At 44.0% G+C, this 20,196-nt stretch overlaps 1 long non-coding RNA gene across 1 annotated transcript in view; it reads left to right on the forward strand.

The window, feature by feature from the left end:
• The window catches only part of LOC142677674 (uncharacterized), a 37,092-nt gene extending 17,829 nt beyond the window's left edge, over positions 1-19,263 (forward strand). Inside the window, exons 2-4 of the long non-coding RNA XR_012852613.1 lie at positions 1,321-1,438; positions 13,331-13,495; positions 19,144-19,263. This is a non-coding gene — a long non-coding RNA (uncharacterized LOC142677674). The remainder of the gene's footprint in view (positions 1-1,320; positions 1,439-13,330; positions 13,496-19,143) is intronic.
• Positions 19,264-20,196: the final 933 nt, after the last annotated feature.

Here is a 20,196-nt window from a genome sequence, read left to right on the forward strand (position 1 = left end):
CACAATGCAAATAAATATATATCATTTTGACTATGTGATTTTCTTATTTTTTTTTAATATAATCTATCTCTCACTGGTAAAATTAACCTAGCCTAAAAATTCTAGACTGTTCATGACTTTGACAGTGGGCAAACTTACAAAATCAGCAAGGGATCAAATACTTATTTCCTCCACTGTATGTATTATATGTGAAAAATAAAACTTGTTCTGCAAAAAGTAAGTCCTCATACAGCTCGATCAGCGGAAAAATTAAAAAAGTTATTCCTTTTGAAATGTGACAATGGAAAAACAATATGAAAAAATTATAGCAATTTTGTGATCTACTTTATTACCTTATTTTCGCTATCAGATAATAGAGCAGGTCAAACTTCCACCAAGGGGAGGAGAGAAGACTGATGTAAAAAAAAGATTCATAGGTTGAAAATTGGTGCGCAAAGAGTTGTGTGTGATCAAACAGGATCTTAGATAAGACACAAAATTGGTACGGTCAGAGAATAGAACTGTATAGAATTGGTAGATGCAAGGCAAATTTAATAAACAAGCTACGCAAGTGCCAAATTCACTAGACTACCCGTGAATGAGTTAGTACGACCTTTAGAACTGAAAAAACAGATTTGACTTTCGCCTCTTTGTTTAACCTTGTATATACTCTCTAAGAGAAACGTTCTTTGTAACGGCTCTCACACTCCGCCTAAAAAATGAGGATCTTGAACAGGGGACCGCCTGTATTAACTCAGAATTTTCTAATAGGGTGTATGAAAATGGGTTTTCTAAACTGGACAGCCCTTTAAACTACAGGCCAAATATGAAAATTCAGCTCTTGGTTACAAATATGCTCTGTTCATACCATGTTAGAGCACTATGTTCAGTGTACCTGTTTAAACATTGCTGCTAAATGTAGTGCCGCATATTTCGCCCATTTAATGTAATGGGTGAAATCCGCTGCAAATCCACAGCACAATCCATGGCAAAATCTGCACATAATACGTGCAGATTTTGCTGCAGAATCGTTGTAGATTCACTGCGGATTGCTGTGAATTTTTCCCCTGCATGTGGACTCAGCCTAAGGGGGCCGACTGTGACTTTATCGCCCAAGGGCTCACGTAAACCTAGAGCTAGCCCTAATACTAGTACTTAGTATGTTGTCTGTTATTTTTATGGTCACTGTCATTTTCACAGATTTTGCATAAATCGATAGTACAAGCGAAGATAAGAAACTTGGTAAAATATCTTATTACAGAAAAAGTCCTTCTTGCAATGTATGTTATGTATGCAATGTATGTATGTATGTATGTTAATATTTATGTCTTATTATTGCAGGAGAAGATAAAAACAATCATTCCACAAACCATTACATTGTCTCCTCAGCTCAACCAGGATCCACATGACTATTGTTCCTTTCCTGAAGAGGTGATATGCCAAGTTCCTGGAAGTCTAAGTAAGTTTAAGGCTGGGTTCACACAACCTATTTTCAGACGTAAACGAGGCGTATTATGCCTCGTTTTACGCCTGAAAATAGGGCTGCAATACGTTTGCAAACATCTGCCCATTCATTTGAATGGGTTTGCCGACGTATTGTGCAGACAACCTGTAATTTACGCGTCGTCGTTTGACAGCTGTCAAACGACGACGCGTAAATTGACTGCCTTGGCAAAGAAGTGCAGGGCACTTCTTTGCAACGTAATTTGAGCCGTTCTTCATTGAAGTCAATGAAGAGCAGCTCAAGATTTACGAGCGTCACAGATGCCTCGCATAATACGAGGAGGAGCTTTTACGGCTGAAACGAGGCAGCTGTTTTCTCCTGTCATTTCAGCCGTAAAAGCCTCTCATCGTGTGCACATACCCTAACAGTATGTAACTTAAAAAGTGGAATGAGATACAAAGAGCCGTGGATCATACGATAGATTATAATAACGGTGTATATAGTGGTGGCATGGGTTTTCGTTGTAGCGACTTCTTAGCTACAGTACGTAACCAAGATTTTTGGTTAACTTTGCCTAATAGGATTCAGTGAATATTGTTTCTCCACACAAAAATCCACAATAGGATTTAATTGTGGATTTATTTTTCCCCATTGAATTCAATTGGGAAAATCCACAACAAATCCGTGCTCATTCCGCTTCTGATATTAACATGCTGCAGATTTTAAAATCCGCACCAATTCAATTTCCGACAGAATAATAGCCCAGCATGTAGATGATACTTGTTAAAATTTCATCCACATGGCTGGTACTGTAATCTGTTATCTATTGCAGATTTTCCATGCACCAAACCGCACAGAAAATCTGCAGCATTTCCACTACATGTGAATTCAGAGTCATTGTCTTTTATCAGTAAGTTATGTATTCTCAAAGTAAAGGCCCTTTTACACTGGGCAAATATCGGGCAGACAAGCGTTTATAGCTCAAACACTCGTTCATCTACTGATCGTATAGTTTTAAAAACTGAAATATTATCATTTTAAACAGGGAGACGCGCTGCCGACATGATAATAATGTATGAGGATGAGCGATCGTAGTAACGAGCGCTCATCCCCATATGTAGCATCTTACGACAGGAGCAAACAAGCGCCGATCAACGAGCTGTCTCGTTGATCGGCGCTCGTTGCACCTGCCAATATTGGCCGGTGTAATAGGGCCTTAAGACCAAAATGTGACTGTTGTCTGAACATTGGTGTTAACTTTACTTGTCAATACTGATAAACACACCAATGCCTTTCTATATAGTTTTATTGATCGTGCCCTGCGAAAGTATTCACCCTTTTGGTGTTTTTTTGGTTTTGTTTCATTACAACCTTGAATTAAAAGGGATTTCTGGGGGGTTTTTAACATTTGGCTTACACAACATGCCTACCACTGTGCAAAATATTTTTTACTGTGACACAATAATTAAGACAAAAAATAGAGAACTTTTAAGTGCATAAGTATTCATCCAATGAAAGTCAACACTTAGTGGAGCCACATTTTGCTGCAAATACAGATGCAAGTCACTTGGATTATGTCTCTATTAGCTTAGCACGTCTAGACACCGGGACTTTTGCCCATTCTTCTAGGCAAAATTTCACCAACTACTTCAGCCACACATTCACAATAGGATTGAGGTCTGGGCTTTCACTAGGCCATTCTAAGGCTCTATTCACGCGACAGGGTCCGAGTGTCGGGTGATAAAAACGGCCGTTTTGGTCCGTTTTTCTCAGCCGTTTTTCATCCGTTTTGTTTTTGTTCCAGGCCGTGTTTCTGTTTTTAACAGCAGATTTTGACCCGTTTTGCATCCACTTTTTTCCCTGTCTGTTTTAAAAACGAATGAATTTCATGTGTAAATTTTTTGCCACACAATTCCCTCTGTAGATAATACCACACACTGCCCTCTGTCGGTAATGCCCCCTGCCCCTGTAGGTAATGCCACACAGCCCCTTGTAGGTAATGCCACACAGCCCCCTGTAGGTAATGCCACACAGCCCCTCTAGGTAGTGCCACACAGCCCCCTGTAGGTAATGCCACACAGCCCCCTGTAGGTAATGCCGCACAGTCCCCTGTAGGTAATGCCCCACAGTCCTCTGCAGGTAATGCCACACAGCCCCCTGGTAGGTAATGCCACACAGCCCCCTGTAGGTAATGCCACACAGCCCTCTGCAGGTAATGCCACACAGCCCCCTGGTAGGTAATGCCACACAGCCCCCTGGCTGGTAATGGCACCCCCTACCTTTCTGTAGATAGAGCCACCGTTCCAGGAGAAGTCCATGACTTCAATGTCCATATATGGACAGTAAAGTCAGGGACTTCTCCTGTAGCGGAAACGCCGGCCACAGCGCCGGGAATCTCGCTTCATAAGTCCCTGACGTCACTGTGTCCATATATGGACAGTAAAGTCAGGGACATCTCCTGGAGCGGAAACACCGGCCAAAGCGCCGGGGATTCCGCTTCAGAAGTCCCTGACGTCACTGTGTCCATATATGGACAGTGAAGTCAGGGACTTCTCCTGAAGTGGAAACACTGGCCACAGCGCCGGGGATCCCGCTTCAGAGGTCCCTGACGTCACTGTGTCCATATATGAACAGAAGTCAGGGACTTCTCCTGTAGTGGAAACACCTGCCACAGCGCCGGGGATTCCGCTTCAGAAGTCCCTAACGTCACTGTGTCCATATATGGACGGTGAAGTCAGGGAGTTCTCCTGGAGCGGAAACAACGGCCACAGCGGCGGGGATTCCGTTTCAGATGTCCCTGATGTCACTGTGTCCATATATGGACAGTGAAGTCAGGGACTTCTCCTGGAGCGGAAACACTGGCCACAGCTCCGGGGATTCCACTTCAGAAGTCCCTGACATCACTATGTCCATATATGGACAGTGAAGTCAGGGACTTCTCCTGGAGCGTTGCCGAAGCTGTGGCCGTGGGATTGGGGATTCCGCTCCTACAGGGAGCAAAAAAATACCCTCCTCCTCCTCACATGTGCTTCGCACTGTGAGGAGGAGGAGGAGGAGGAGAGAGCGAGCGACGTAAGACACGGCCGTCACTCGGAACACATTCCAGTGATGGCCGTGTATTATCCGGCCCCATAGACTTTCCCAGCCCGTCAAAAAATCGGTCGTGTGAATAGCCCCATTTGGGGTCTAATGTTCCTACTGTAGGAGTGTGACAGACGTTTTTTCAACGGCCGACACACGGCCGGGAAACACTGTCGTTTGAATGGGGCCTAAGACATTTAAATGTTTACCCTTAAACCACTCCAGTGTACTTTATCAGTATGTTTATGGTCCTTGTCCTACTGGAAGGTGAACCTCGTCCCAATCTCAAATCTCTGGCAGACAAACAGGTTTTCCCTAAGAATTTACCTGTATTTACTGCCATCCATCTTTACTTCAATCCTGACCAGTTTTCCAGTCCCAGCCAATGAACAGCATCCCCACAGCTTGATGCGGCCATCACCATGTTCTTGTGGTAATGGGAAGTGTTGGTTTGTGCCACACATATCACAATAATGGACAATGATTGACAAAAAGTTACTATGATCGCTCTCCCCCTTGAATTTCCATCATATTGGCAGTGCATCTCCATGTTTACAAGTTGTGCTGCTGACAACGATAATATTTTGTGCTGCAGAAACGATTCAATTAGCCGATGTATTTGTCATGGTTTTTGCTTCATTATTTTTTTTGCATGTGTTTTTTGGGCAAAAATACTAAACATATTTTCCTGTAATTTTAATCAAAGAACACCAAAACTACCTTAAACAGTAACTAAACTTTTAGACTTGTCAGAAGTTTTGATCGGTGGGGGTCTGAGCACTATGACTCACAGATTGCTAAAACGAAGTGGCAGAAACACTCGGGTAAGTGCTGTGCCAATTCGTCTCTGATTGTCTTTTCTCGGCTTTCCTCGGAGTGGTGTACAGGCTCAATAGAAAGTCTATGAGTTTGTGCAATACTCGCTCAGCTTTCCGAGGAAAGCCGATTAAAAACAAAGCGGCAGAGCACCCACCTGAGTGCTTCTGTCACTTAATTTTAGCGATCGTGGGGGTCTTAGTGTTTGGACACCCACCGATCAAAATTTCTATGGTATTTTTGGCGTTCTTTGATTAAAATTACAAGAAAATTTGTTTATAATTTTTCCCCCAAAAAAACACATGTTAATGCAAAATAAAGCAAAAACCTAGGCAAAAACATCACTGACATTATTGTTATCTAGTATACTCGGTTGATGAAGGAAGTTGAGGCATAAGGGTATGTTCATACGCTGCAGATTTGATGTGTATCCGCCCAGCGGCGTAGCTAAAGGCTCAGGGTGTGGGACCCATAATGCAATGTCTATAGTTCAGAAAGGGTACCTGAGGCAATGTAGACAGTAGCGGTGGAGTCAGGCTAAGATGAAGTTCCGACAGTAGACACACACCCTGCGGGGTGCGACACAATAGAGACTCCAACTCTTGAAGGCACCATAGCACAGGACACAGGGTACAGGCAGCAGGAACGGGTAACACTGGGAACTGGAAAACACTAGGAGACCATTTTCAAGGACAAACTTAACCCCTTCCCTCCGCAGCCATTTTTCGGATTTTCACTTTTGTTTTTTCCTCCCGACCTTCCAAAAGCCATAACTGTTTTATTTTTTCATCAATATTGCCGTATAAGGGCTTCTTTTTTGCAGGACGAGTTGTAGATTTTCACAGCATCATTTTTTTTACCATATAATGTAGTGGGAAATGAGAAAAAAAATATTTGTGGGGTGGAATAGGAAAAATATAGCGGTTCCTCAACCTTTTGGGTGGTTTTATTTTTACGGCGTTTTCCGTACGGAAAAAATGGCATGTTAACTTTATTCTGCGGGTCAATACAATTACAGTGATACCAAATATATATAGTTTTCTTTATGTTTTACTACTTTTACAAGGAAAAAACTGATTGTTAAAAATAAAATTTTAGTTTTCTCGCCACATTCTGAGAGCCATAAAGTTTTTTATTTTTCTGTCGATTTACCCGTGTGAGGGCTTATTTTTTGCGGGGCGAGCTGCAGTTTAGGTACGTGAGAATTTTTAATCACTTTTTATGTAATTTTTTGTGGGAGAAGAAGTGACCAAAAAACAGCATATATGAGGTTTTACATTTTTATTTTTTTTACGCGGTTCACCATGCGGACTAAATAATGATATATTGTAATAGTTCAGACTTTTACAGACGCGTCGATACCAGTTATGTTAACTTTTTATTTTTTTTACATTTTGCTTCAAGGGAAAATTGGAAAAGGGTTTTTTTTTTGAGCTTTTAATTTATTTCTTTTTTTGTATTTGTTAAAAAAAACTTTATTTGACTGTTTCTTACTTTTTTTACTTGTCCCCCTAGGGGGACTTTAACCAGCGATCGTTAGATTACTTGCACGATATACTGCAATACTAATGTATTGCAGTATTTAGCGATTCTGACAGTCTCCTATGAAGCCCTTATAAGAGTACAAAGATCGCGGACCCGGGGCGACTTCGTCAGACTCCCAGGCAGCCGTGCCGTGCCAACCAACGGGGGGGGGGCGTAGGGACGTTACAGGGGGTCACCCCACTGTTTTTTAGTAATTTAAATTCCACATTCGCTATTGAACATGGCATTTAACTGGTTAAACAAGTGCGATCACGCTTGAACGGGATCCCGCTCGTTACCCGCAAGTGTAACACACAGCCGACACACTCGCTCTATGGAGTGGTCTAAGCCCGTGAGCCCGCTCCATATAGCCCCACCAGGCGTGCACAGTATATATACGGCGGATGTCAGGAAGGGGTTAAGGTAACACAACAATGCTCAGGCAAGGGTCGAGAGGGCAGAGCCCCTTTTATAGTCCCAAAGCATTCTGGGCTAATTGCAGTATTCTGCAACTGTGCGCGTACTGGCCCTTTAAGGCCGTGAACGCGCGGGCGTGCGCGCCCTTCGGGAGACAGTGTCCGGACTACTCGCTCGTCCATGACCGCGGACATCAGAGGGTGAGTCAGGATGATGGTCCGCAGCCATAGATGTTACAGTATCCCCCCTCTTACACCTCCTCTTACGCCCCCTCTTCTTGGGGCCAGAGCGGGAGAGAAACTTCTTCAGGGAGGAGGAGCATTGATGTTCTCCTCTGGCTCCCAGGACCTCTCCTCTGGATCAAATCCTCTCCAATCCACCAAATAAAACGTTCTTCCTCCTCCTACTCTCTTGGTGTCCAAGATCTCCCTCACCGCGAATGTCCCTGACGAGTCGCCAAGAGCCACTGCGGAACTAGGAGTCCTGTAGTAGCGGTTCAGGACCACAGGCTTCAGCAAGGAGATGTGGAAGGAGTTTGGGATCTTGAGGGTGGGAGGCAGACGAAGCTTGTAAGAGACAGGATTTATTTGCAGCAGAATCTCGAGGGGTCCGAGGAACCTGGGAGCAAACTTGCAAGATGGCACCCTTTTAGTCGGATATTCTTGGAAGACAGCCAGACCTTGGTACCTGGAAGAAACTGGGGAGGTTCTCATCTTCTAGTGTCTGCCTTTCTCTTCATGCGGTCGACCGCCAGCAGAATAGAAGATCGGGTCTGATGCCATATCTGCAGAGGGTCCCTGAAAGTAGAGTCAGCTGCAGGCACCTGGGACATAGTGGAAACAGGAAGAGGTATTCGTGGGTGTTGGCCATAGACAATGAAGAATGGGCTGGAGGTGGTGGACACACTAGTATGGTTTTTATTAAGAGAACTCAGCCCAAGGAAGTAGCTGCACCCAGTCATCATGCTGCCTGGAGATAAAGTGCCGTAGATAGTTCTCCATAATCTGATTAACCCTCTCGACTTGACCATTGGACTGGGGATGGTAGGCCGAGGAGAAGTCCAACTGTACACCGAGGAGACCGCAGAGTGCTCTCCAGAACTTTGAGTTGAACTGAACCTCTCGATCCGAGACAATATGCAGAGGCATGCCGTGCAGACGGAAGATGTGTTGGAAGAAGAGGCCGGCCAGTCGGGAAGCAGAAGGCAGACCAGTCAGTGGAACAAATTGAGCCATTTTGGAGAATCGATCCACCACCACCCAGACCACACTACATCCAGCAGAGAGAGGCAGATCTGTGACAAAGTCCATTGCAATTTGTTGCCAGGGGGCATCGGGCACAGGAAGTGGCTGGAGCAGACCAGCTGGTCTGGAGTGGGCAACTTTATTTGCTGCACATGCCGTGCAGGAAGAGACAAAATCTGGGACGTCTTTGGGCAGCGTGGGCCACCAGAACTGACGTGGCAATTAGGTCTCATCAGGACGATGAAGGATTGATGCTGACGTGAAGGCCTTCTTTAAGCTCTTGAATGCGGTCTCTGCTTTTGGAGTCCACACCTTGGCATTCATGCCCTTTTTGGTGAGGGTAGGGATTGGAGCTGTCAGTGAGGAGAAGTTGGGAATGAATAGCCGGCGTCTCCCAGGAGGGAGTTGCTGCCGGGAACTCGCTCGTCCATTGCCGCGGCCGTCAGAGGTTGTCAGGATGACGGTCCGCGGCCATAGATCTTACAGTATCCCCCCTCTTACGCCCCCTCTTCTTGGGGCCAGAGACGGAGAGAAACTTCTTCACGAGGGCAGGAGCATTGATGTTCTCAGGAAAATGGTCTGCAGCCATAGACGTTACAGTCAGCTTGGGCCCCCTTACCCTACCCAACACCCCAAGACCTCTGCATGCACTTATGCCCAGCTGCCTTGCCCAACAGCCCCCATCGATACCCACACAATATAATGCCCCCAATAGCCGGCCCACACAGTATAATGCTCCCCATAGCTGCCCCCATACAGTATAATGCTCCCTGTAGCTGCCCCCATACAGTATAATACCCCCATAGCTACCCCCATACAGTATAATACCCCCATAGCTGCCCTCATACAGTATAATGCCCCCCATAGCTGCCCCACACACAGTATAAAGCCCCGATAGCTGCCCCCACACAGTATAAGGCTTCCCATAGTTGCCCCCATACAATATAATGCCCCCGATAGTTGCCTCCATACAGTATAATGCCCCCATAACTGCCTACGTAGTATAATGCCCCCATTGCAGACCCCATAAAGTATAATTTCCCTCATAACTGCCCAACACAGTATAATGCCCTCATAGCTGCTCCACACAGTATAATACCCCGATTGCAGACCCCACACATTATTTATGCTCCCCATAGTTTCCCCCATACAGTATAATGCCGCCATACAGTATAATGCCCCTCATAACTGCCCAATACAGTATAATGCCCCCCATAGCTGCCCCCCACACATTATAATGCCCCCATAGCTGCCCCATGAGTGACTCGGCCCAGACAGGCACGATGACATCACTAAATCGTGCCTGTCTGCGCTGAGCCGCAAGTGGCTCACGGCACAGTTAATGCTGGAGCAAGGAGCCGTCAACTCCTTGCTTTCTCATTAAATTTAACTGTATCTGAGGACGCATATACAGTTGGAACTGGGACCTCGGTGAGTAGGTCACAACCCCCCGGTTGCAATGTTTTGTATCATGCAGTTTGCGGTGGGGAGAGGAGAGGGGGGCCCTGTAATTTAAAGCCCCACCCTCTCCTCTCTCCACCGCAAACACAGACAGCACAATAAAACACACATACATTACGGCCCCCTCTGCAGCTCACCTGCAGTCTTCCGTGCTCTTCCACACCGGCTCTTCCACACTGGTTGGAACGCCCCTCACGTGACGTCATGGTCACATGGTACACGTCTAAAGGAGCCCTGCCAGTAACCAGGAAGTTCCGGCGTCACGGCACATATAGAATTAGCATTAGCGCACTATGGGCCCCCCTGGTTTAGGGGACCGGTCGCAAGTGCGACTGCTGTGACCCCTATAGCTACGCCTCTGCATCCGCTTCAATTTACTGTACAATTTGTGTAGATGGGATTTTATTTTTTTCTACAATGTTTTGGGGGAAAAGGGAAAAAGTTTTTTTTCTTTGAACTGTTAATATTTTTAATATAATTAATATATGGAAAAATGTATTTAACTTTTATTATTAGTCCCTCTAGGGGACTTCAACCAGCGATCGTTGTATCGCTTGAATGATAAACTTCCATACTATTGTATATCTCAGTATATCGCCTGAGGCAGGGTTTAATAGGATCACAAAGGTGGCAGACCTGGGGACCTTCATTAGGCCAACAGGCTGCCATGACAACCATTGACACCCTGCAATCGCATCACGGGGGGGAAGCAGGATCCTTCTTGTTGCAGTGAAGTGTCGGCTGTTTCATACAGCTGACACACGCAAGTTATTTGCGGGCTCGTGAGCCCGCTCTATACTTTCCCTCTCGGCCTCCACAGTATATATATATGGCAGATGTCGGGAAGGGGTTCAAAACCTCATTTACATGTACTGGAAAAAAAATCAACACTGAAAAACAAGTATGCTGTTGATTTTCAAATCCACAACATTCCTACGTTATGGATTATGACCGCAGATATCGTCCATTTAATGTATCAGGTGAATTCCACTGTACAATCCATTTAAGAAGTGAAAGTTTTGCTGCAAAATCACTGTGATTTCAGCTGCGGATTTGTGGCAGGATATGAGGGTGAATTTTTCCACTGCATGTGAACTCAGCCTAAGGGCTTGTCCGAACGTAGCGGAATTGCTGCTTTTTTCTCGTCCAGAATTGAGGAATGAAAAAACGCAGCAGAATACAGTAGCAGCAAAGTGGATGAGATTTAACAAATAATGAGCGGAAAAAACGCTCAGAAATGGACCTGTGGTGCAGAATTTTATTCCAGAGCATGTCAATTGTTTTTGCATAATCGCTCCGTATTTTCTCCTGGGATGACGCTTTATCCTATATGACCGCTGCTGCAGCCAATCACAGGCTGTAGCAGCGGACACATGGATGAAACGTCATCACAGGAGGCCGGCCTGGATGACGTCAGAGGGTCGGCCTCCTGGGATGACGCTTCAACCCATGTGACCACCACTGCAGCTAATTACAGGCTGCAGCAGTCTCGTGGGATGAAACTTATTTAGTATGTTTTCCATTACTTAGAGTCCATCATGTTTCACCAAATTTTCCATAAATCAAGTACAAGTGATGATACATTTTGTAAGGCCTCGTTCACATCTGCGTCGGAGGCTTTGTTAGGGGTCTCCGTCGTAGATCCGGCTGAGATCACCGGAGATCAGCATGCTGCGCTATTGTCTCTGGTAAAACCACAGACACACTGACGGAAAGCCGGCGGAACCCATTAAAGTCAATGGGTTCTGTCGGCCGCTGGCGGTTTCCGTTTTGCAACGGAAACATTGCTTCTGGCATTACAGAATGTCACAATGCAGATGTGAACATAGCCTTAGATATCTTTTATAGCAAAATGCCTCTTTCTCCACCTACACCAACTTTTCTCTTCGTCCAGCCTCTTAAAACCAATCTCTCACTTTTAATCCACTGCTAATATCCGTCGATTTTCGGCTTCACTGGGGGATCAGGCTACAACTTCTGCCCATAGAAGTCTAAGAAGAGGAGAGGGGGTGGAGGAGGGCCATAGGTTCTTAATCTCAGCCTGTGCCTAACAGGAGAGCCTGAGTAAGGCCTCATGCACACGACCATATTTTTGTCCACCCGTAAATACTGGCGTAAATACGGGTCCTTGGTCACACGTATTCGACCCGCATTGCACCAGTATTTACGGACCCGTGCCCGTAAATACGGGTCCGGTGTCACCCGTACTCCACCCGTATTTACGGGCACGTTTTTGGCTGCAAAATTGCACTGCACTAATCGGCAGCCCTTCTCTCTATCAGTGCAGGATAAAGAGAAGGGACAGCCCTTTCCGTAATAAAAGTAAAAGAAATTCATACTTACCCGGCCGTTGTCTTGGTGACGTGTCCCTCTCCTGACATCCAGTCCGACCTCCCTGGATGACGCAGCAGTCTATGTGACTGCTGCAGCCAGTGATTGGCCTGTGATTGGCTGCAGCGGTCACATGGACTGTAACGTCATCCCACGAGGCCGGACTGGAGGAAGAAGCAGGGAGTTCTGGGTAAGTATGAACGTCTCTTTTATTTTTATTTTTACAGCTTTATCTATATTCTGATCGGTAGCCACTGTCCAGGGTGCTGAAACAGTTACTGCCGATCGTTTAACTCTTTCAGCACCCTGGACAGTGACCATTTACTGAGGTCGCCTAGCAACACTCCCATAATTACGGGTGCACACACGTAGTCACCCGTAATTACGGGAGCCCCATAGACTTCTATGGGCTGCCCGTGCCGTAATTACGGCCTGAAATAGGACATGTTCTATCTTTTTCAAAGACACGGGCACCTTCCCTTAAGCATACGGGGAGGTACCCGTGGCCAATAAAAGTCTATGGGCCCGTAATTACGGCAGTTTTTATGGTCGTGTGCATGAGGCCTAAGAGAAAGGTAAAGACACACAGTTACAGTATTGGGAGTGGTTTTAGTGCCAGACTTGGCTTCTCTGTTTCTAGAGCTGCAGCTCTGTGAGAACCATGTAGCATAAGTGTGATCTCAGATGCATTTCTGCATTCTCTAGTGGTCTCTCAATCTTACTAAGCAAAGCTTAAAATATTAAATAAATTACATCAAAGTATTCCCAAGGCTATGATCATACACTGTGCTGCAGCTATTAAAACCCCAGTAAGAGGACATGGCGTGTACCCTCTGGGGTACATGTACCAGGAGTTGAGAAGCTAGGCTCTAGATGACAGCATGTAGGACATTTAGCATGGCCGGAGAGTGTTTGTATAGTGAATAAGGGTCTACACTAGGAAAGTGGACATATTTTTATTGTACCCACCCTCCTTTGTATGCCCTTCTGTTTTTGTAACTCTAGACAACTCACCATTCTAATTTTATTTCAGGAATACATCCATCTCTGTGGAGCAGGGATGATATTATTCAGTGGTTACGATGGGCAGAGGAAGAGTATTCACTAAAGAAAACAGATGACAGCAAGTTTGTAATGAATGGAAGAGCGCTGTGTATTCTTACAAAGTTTGATTTTAAAGCCCGTTCTCCTAGTTCAGGTACAGAACTTTTCACTGTTTACATTCGTAATATTCGTAATATTAATAGAGATATGCTTTTGACAATATATAATTAATTTCCTTTATGTATTAATGTGAGATTCACATTTTTATCTAGAAATCAAATAAGCTGTTATGGAATAATTTTAATTTATTCCACTTAAGCAAGAGAAAGTAGTTAAGAAATACAAAAAAAATCTCCAAATTAGTCACCCTATGCTCGTGCAGGCACTATGTATGTGCACTTTATACACAATCTAAAGTAATTATGTTACCAAGACTAAAAGTACACTTCATAGTGTGAAACATGTCCGCCTACCAGAACCCTTCATAGCTCAAGCTGGTCAAAGTTTTAATGATAATCTTCAACGATACAAAAAATTATTATGAATGTTAATGATAATCGTTATGTATATTCTACTAAAAACAATCGGCTCTGACCAATGTAAATTCCCCCCACCAGTAATTGTTCGTGCTTTAAAATTATTTGATCATATAATTTATGTTACCATCATCTGCATCTGTCAAAAATTTATATGGCCTTGTGGGAAAGTGCGCGTTCAAGCTGGATAGCGGCACAGTTACGACACTCTGAGCCGCAGTAGTTTAGTATACTTTCTACAGGGCACATATCAGGCAACTCACCTCTCCCTACACTCCTGGCGAGCAGTGGCAAAGCGGCGTCCGTTACGGCAGAAATTACGGTACTGTTTTCAGGAGAAAACAGCACCGTAATTTCAGCCATAATGGCATGTGCAGGCGTCTTTCGCTGCGCCCATTACGGACGAAATTGAAGCTGTTTTTCCATGGAGTCAATGGAAGACGGGTCCAATTACGTCTCAAGAAGTGACAGGCACTTCTTTGACGCGGGCGTCTTTTTTACGGGCCGCCTTTTGACAGCGTAAAAAAAATGACCGTCGGCACAGAACATCGTAAAACCCATTCAAATGAATGGGCAGATGTTTGTCGACGCTTTTGAGACGCATTTTCGGACGTAATTCGAGGCTAAAATGCCCGAATTACGTCCGTAAATAGGGTGTGTGAACCCAGCCGGAGTCTTTCTGGCAATACTGTCTGGCCGCTGTCATACCTTTAGAACAAAGTCTACAGGCCCCATTCAAGATGGTGCCAGCTCAACTGCCTGGAAGAGACCATACGGTCCACCCTTCAAGACTCTTCGGAGCCCAGCCACTCATTCCTAGAGGGCTCTTCTGTTAGACACAGGCAGAAATTAAGAGCCTCTGACTTTACAAATCTGCTACAGCAATCCCATGCCCTACTTGAGATGGAGCTGAACAAGACCTCAGCTAAAATTACTCATGACCTCATTAAAGAAATTAGGGAGCTGGGCACCCGAACAGATCTCCTAAAACAGTGCATGGATGAAATGGTGTGTCCCACTCCTCACTCCAGTATGACCTGCTGGAAGACCGGGATGACAACTTGCAACTCCAGAACAAGCTAGAGGATTTTGAGAATATAGCCTGCCGGGACAATGTTTGTATAAGTGAACTATCCGAGCACATCGTTGACCTGCAAGCCACAATTACGGCGCTATTGCAGGAACTTTCCCTTAAAATCTCAGCAGAGCGCCTTGAAATGGATAGGGTTCTTCAAGTCTTGATGGCTAAGTAAGTTCAGGGACCCTCCGTGACATCATCACAAAGTTACATTTCTACTGCACCAGGTAGGAATTGATGTTGGCAGCCCATACTGCCACTTCCCTGACTTTTCAAGGTCACACGTACCAACTAATTTCTGACCTGGCACCTTTTATCATAGCCAAGAAACGTGCTTTAAAGCCCTACTTAGAAATTCTGCAGAGGAAGAACATCATGTACCAATGGATTTTCCCCTTTAAATTTACATTTATCTCCAATGACAAGGTTCGCACTGTCCTTTACCTTAAAGGGGTGAAAAAATGCTTATCACAGCTTTGTTTGGAAGGCACCACATCCAGCCTATCACCTCCTCCAGATGACCTATCCCAGAGCAGACCCAGTACCTCACAGCTTACATTCCAGTACCTATCCCAGAGCAGACCAGCCCAGCACGCAGCTATAAATGCTCAACCTCATCCCAGCATGTGCCTTGACTTCTTGCTGGACTTTCCACATTGTGCAGCTAAATGTAATCAGCTACTCTAGATTAGTATCACATACAGTTTTTTGCTTCTCATTTGCAACATACGCCTCTTATGCTGTTGCTGATTGACATTACGAGTAATTTTTATTGATTTTCAGTTTTTTCCTCCCCAACCCCCTCTTTTTTTTTTTTTTTTTAGTAATTTATTCTTATTGTTATCTTTTTGCTTATACTTGCATATTGATATGTAGGCTAATACCTGTATAATGTTTTCAATGTGTTCACAGTCATTCTACATCATGATGTTTCTTTAGGCTTCTGTCCCCCTGTTCCTTTACCCCCTCCGTTGGTCACACCAGATAAACTTTATATTGCGCCCTTCAATTCTACAATTGCAGAGAGTTCTCTATTCCTCACCACTGCAGTGCAATGTCGTCCCTCTTTCACCACACTTATCTTTCACGGAAACCCTACACATGGGTCGCTGATGATCCTTTACTGATCGATAGTTTAATGCTGCTCTCCTCACGCCCTTAACTTTAGTATTGCACAGCGTGCAAGGCTAAAACTCACCGCACAAGAAATCCAAAAGATTCCATTATTACCATATTATCCATGTTGATGTGGTTTGCTTACAAGAGACTCATTTCTCCACATCCTCTCGCGCCTAACCATATAGTCCATGCAGTACCTGGCTATTCCCCTACCTGTTTTAGAGGCTGTACTTCCACTTGTGATGTTCTGTATACCTGGAGGACTTGGAGGACTAGGAGGACTTGCACCACAGTAGCAAATTTTAGTACCAAGATATACTACCTCATTTGTACTGTGACAGGCTAATATTTGAGAAAAATTCCCTTTGGGAAGTCCTTCTCAATAAAAATATTAAAGGGGATTCCTATGCTAAGCAGAAGCTTGCCGGCATCCTATTTGTAGCCACAAAGCAGATGATAGCAAGCTCCTGAAAGCAACCTGTCCTCTTCTTATGAGAGATTTGTTCTCGAATGCAATATTACATGATTAACTCCTTATTGACCGGCCTATTTTAGACCTTAATGACCAAACTATTTTTTAAGTTTTTACATCGTCTCATTCAAAGAGCTATAACTTTTTTTATTTTTGCATAGCTGTCTAAGGTCTAAGGCCTTGTTTTTTGCGGGACAAATAGTAATTTTTAATAGCACCTTTTTGGGGTACATAGAATTTAAGGCAGGATTCAAAGAAAACAGCAATTTTTGCATTGTTTTTTTATTTAATTTTTTGGGAGGTTCACTGTGCGGGTTAAATGATGTAATAACTTTATAGTTGGGGTTGTTACGGACGGGGCGATACCAAATATGTGTAACTTTTTTTACTTTATTTTGTTTTTTAATAATAAAGCATTTTGTAAGGGGAATAAGTGGATTTTTAATTTTTTTCTTCACTTTTTTGTTTTTACTTTTTATTAAACTTTTTTTTACTTTTTTACTAGTCCCACTAGGGGACTTCACTATGCGATCCTTCGATCACATTTATAATACACTGCAATACTTCTGTATTGCAGTGTATTATGCCTGTCCGTGTAAAACGGACAGGCATCTGCTAGGCCGTGCCTCTGGCATGACCTAACAGGCATATACTACATGCAGACCTGGGGGCCCTTATTAGGCCCCTCGGCTGCCATAGAAGACACCAGCACTCTGCGATCACACTCAGGGTGCCGGTGGGATGAGAGCTCCCTCCCTCCCTCTCTTCAAAACCACTCAGTCACCCTACTACAGTCCTTCCTGAAGATATAGGACCCATAAATAGCCTACATGTCCCCTCCTTGAGAGGCCTAAATTATCTCTCACCCCTAGGAGTCCCATTAATCACCCTACCGGATCATGACTCTCCTTTAGACCGAGCATATTTTGATAACTTGCCCACCGATACCCTCCCCTAGCCCTGTCTGTCCTTGTTCCGCTTTCTTGTTATCTGTGGGCCACCAGTTCCAGTTTTACTATGTCTCCACTTGTGTAGCAATTGTCTTTTGTCTTCTACGTATATGCAATGCAGTTACGATCTTCTGTAACAAAAGAGATGCCACTTTGTATTTGCTTGTATTAATGTTGTTTATTTAGAAATGTAATAAAAACAATGTTTTAAAAAAGGCATAATGTCTCCCATGATACAAAAAGATATTCCTGGTAAATATATATTTGTGTATGTTCCTTTTCCAATTAACATACTCACAAAAGCATTTGGAATACTTATCGTATCGGAAAATAATTCAATTTATAGCTCGTTTTACTTCTTCCTACATTCTCATTGTCTTCTGTCAGAGGTATGTTGAGTTGTGAAGATACACTCACAAAACAGCAGTATATCTACCAATAAACTAAATGGGTGACATTAGTCAGGTATGCCATTACATTATGACTGGCTTCTGACTACTTATGTCCAAACATTTAAAATCCATTGAGATAGCAGGAAAAGGTAGATGACAAAATTCTAAGACTGTTTAAAGCCTTAACAGAACAGGGCAGATCCTTATATTTAGCTTGTATATTCTCTGTGCATTGCATAACTACCAGTGATTTAATAGCTTTAATTTGGTGAACCTCAAAAACTTTGTAAGCGGTTCTCATAGGCAGGAAGGTATAATAAGAGCATGGCCTCAAATTTCTCTACCGCCATCATGGAAATATTCGGAGCTATGACTATAACGCTAGATTCACACGAGAGTAGGATATCTCGAACGTGAAAAACTGCCATTTTTCACGACCGGGGTGCATCTGTGCTGCACCCCTGTGGGACGCGTTATCACGCATCCCCCATAGACTAGAGCCTATGGAGGGATTCGTGAAGCACAAAAAAATTGGACATGTCCTATTTTTCATGGACCCTTCACAAGCTCTGTTGAAACAACGGTCGTGTGAACGGCCCCATTGAATTACATAGGTTTGTTTAGACGGCCGCCACACTGACTTATTCAACGTTCATGTGAATAAGGCCTAAAGTGTCTAAATGGCTTAGAAATTACAAAGCATGTCAAGATTTATTAAGTAATGTCTGGTATGGTGGCACAACACATATATAGGTGGTCCACCTTAAGATTTAAAACATTTAAAGTTGTGACACAAAGAGGATTGGAGGTCAGAGGGCTACATCTGGCTGAGCAGGTCTGATGTCGAACTATAAGAGACGTTGACATAACAGGAGTAATGTAGCTGTGGGTGCAGAGGTTGCAGTTGCAGCCAAGCAATGGTGCTATATCTACGTAAGATACTTCTACAGAATTATATCAATTACGTGATATTTGGAAGTGCCAGATTTTGCATCTGGGCTCAACAGGGTTTTCCAACAATCGAAAGACTCCCTAAAGCAGACTAAAATTGTTTGATGACATTTTAACCATGGTGACGTCATTATGGACGACATGTCAATGTGCTAGGACATAAACATTGGAGTAGTTGGGAATAACAAGGATAAATGTTGGAAAACCTCTTTCATGCTACGTTTCTGTATCACATATTTAATCATGTACTTTGGACTGTAAAAAAGACAGTAACACAAGCTAATACCTTTCTTCTTTTTTACAGGTGATGTTTTGTTTGAATTACTACAATGCATTAAGAATCACAGACAGGGGTTAGTAAGGTATTCTTTTTTCAGCCAGTGTATAAGAAAAAGTCACCATCCGCATCTACAGAGCTGCATAAATACAAGTGAGATATTCATTGTACACTGTATCTGTGTACTGGCTGTATGCTCATATGTACTTATTATATTGTACTTATTATATTTATATTCATAAATTAATTTGTGTCAATTCTTAGAGTGTCGCTGTTTCTGGAAAATAGGCAGACCCTTTTTTCTAATTTTGGACAACTCGTTTAAGCTGGCCATTTTCAGCAGATCACATGCATTTTAACTAAATAAATTACATCAGTTAAATGGATTTCATTGTTTATTTATCTTCTGGCATCCCAGTTAGGGCAGATTCAGACGAACGTTGCGTTTATGCGCGCGCAAAAAACGCGGCGTTTTGCGCGCGCAAAAACCACTTGACAGCTGCGTGTGTCATCCGTGTATGATGCGCGGCTGCGTGATTTTCGCGCAGCCGCCATCATAGAGATGAGGCTAGTCGACGCCCGTCACTGTCCAAGGTGCTGAAAGAGCTAACTGATCGGCAGTAACTCTTTCAGCACCCTCGACAGTGAATGCCGAACACAATATCGAGAAACCTGTTAAAAAAAAAGAAAAAGTTCGTACTTACCGAGAACTTCCCTTCTGGCCGTTGCCTCTCTTGACATCGGGCCCCACCTCCCTGGATGGCGCGGCAGTCCATGTGACCGCTGCAGCCTGTGCTTGGCCTGTGATTGGCTGGAGCTGTCACTTGGACTGAATTGTCATCCCGGGAGGTCAGACTGGAGGAAGAAGCCGGGAGTTATCGGTAAGTCAGAAGTTCGTTTTTTTTTTACAGGTTCATGTATATTGGGATCGGAAATCACTGTCCATGGTGCTGAAACAGTTTAACTCTTTCAGCACCCTGGACAGTGACTGTCTCCTGACGTCGCGTACTGGAATTTTTTTTGCCGGGTTCGGCCAAAACGAGTTCGGCCGAACCCAGTGAAGTTCGGTTCGGTTTTACG

Source organism: Rhinoderma darwinii, assembly GCF_050947455.1.
Source record: "Rhinoderma darwinii isolate aRhiDar2 chromosome 2 unlocalized genomic scaffold, aRhiDar2.hap1 SUPER_2_unloc_46, whole genome shotgun sequence".
NCBI classification, from domain to species: Eukaryota; Metazoa; Chordata; class Amphibia; order Anura; family Rhinodermatidae; genus Rhinoderma; species Rhinoderma darwinii.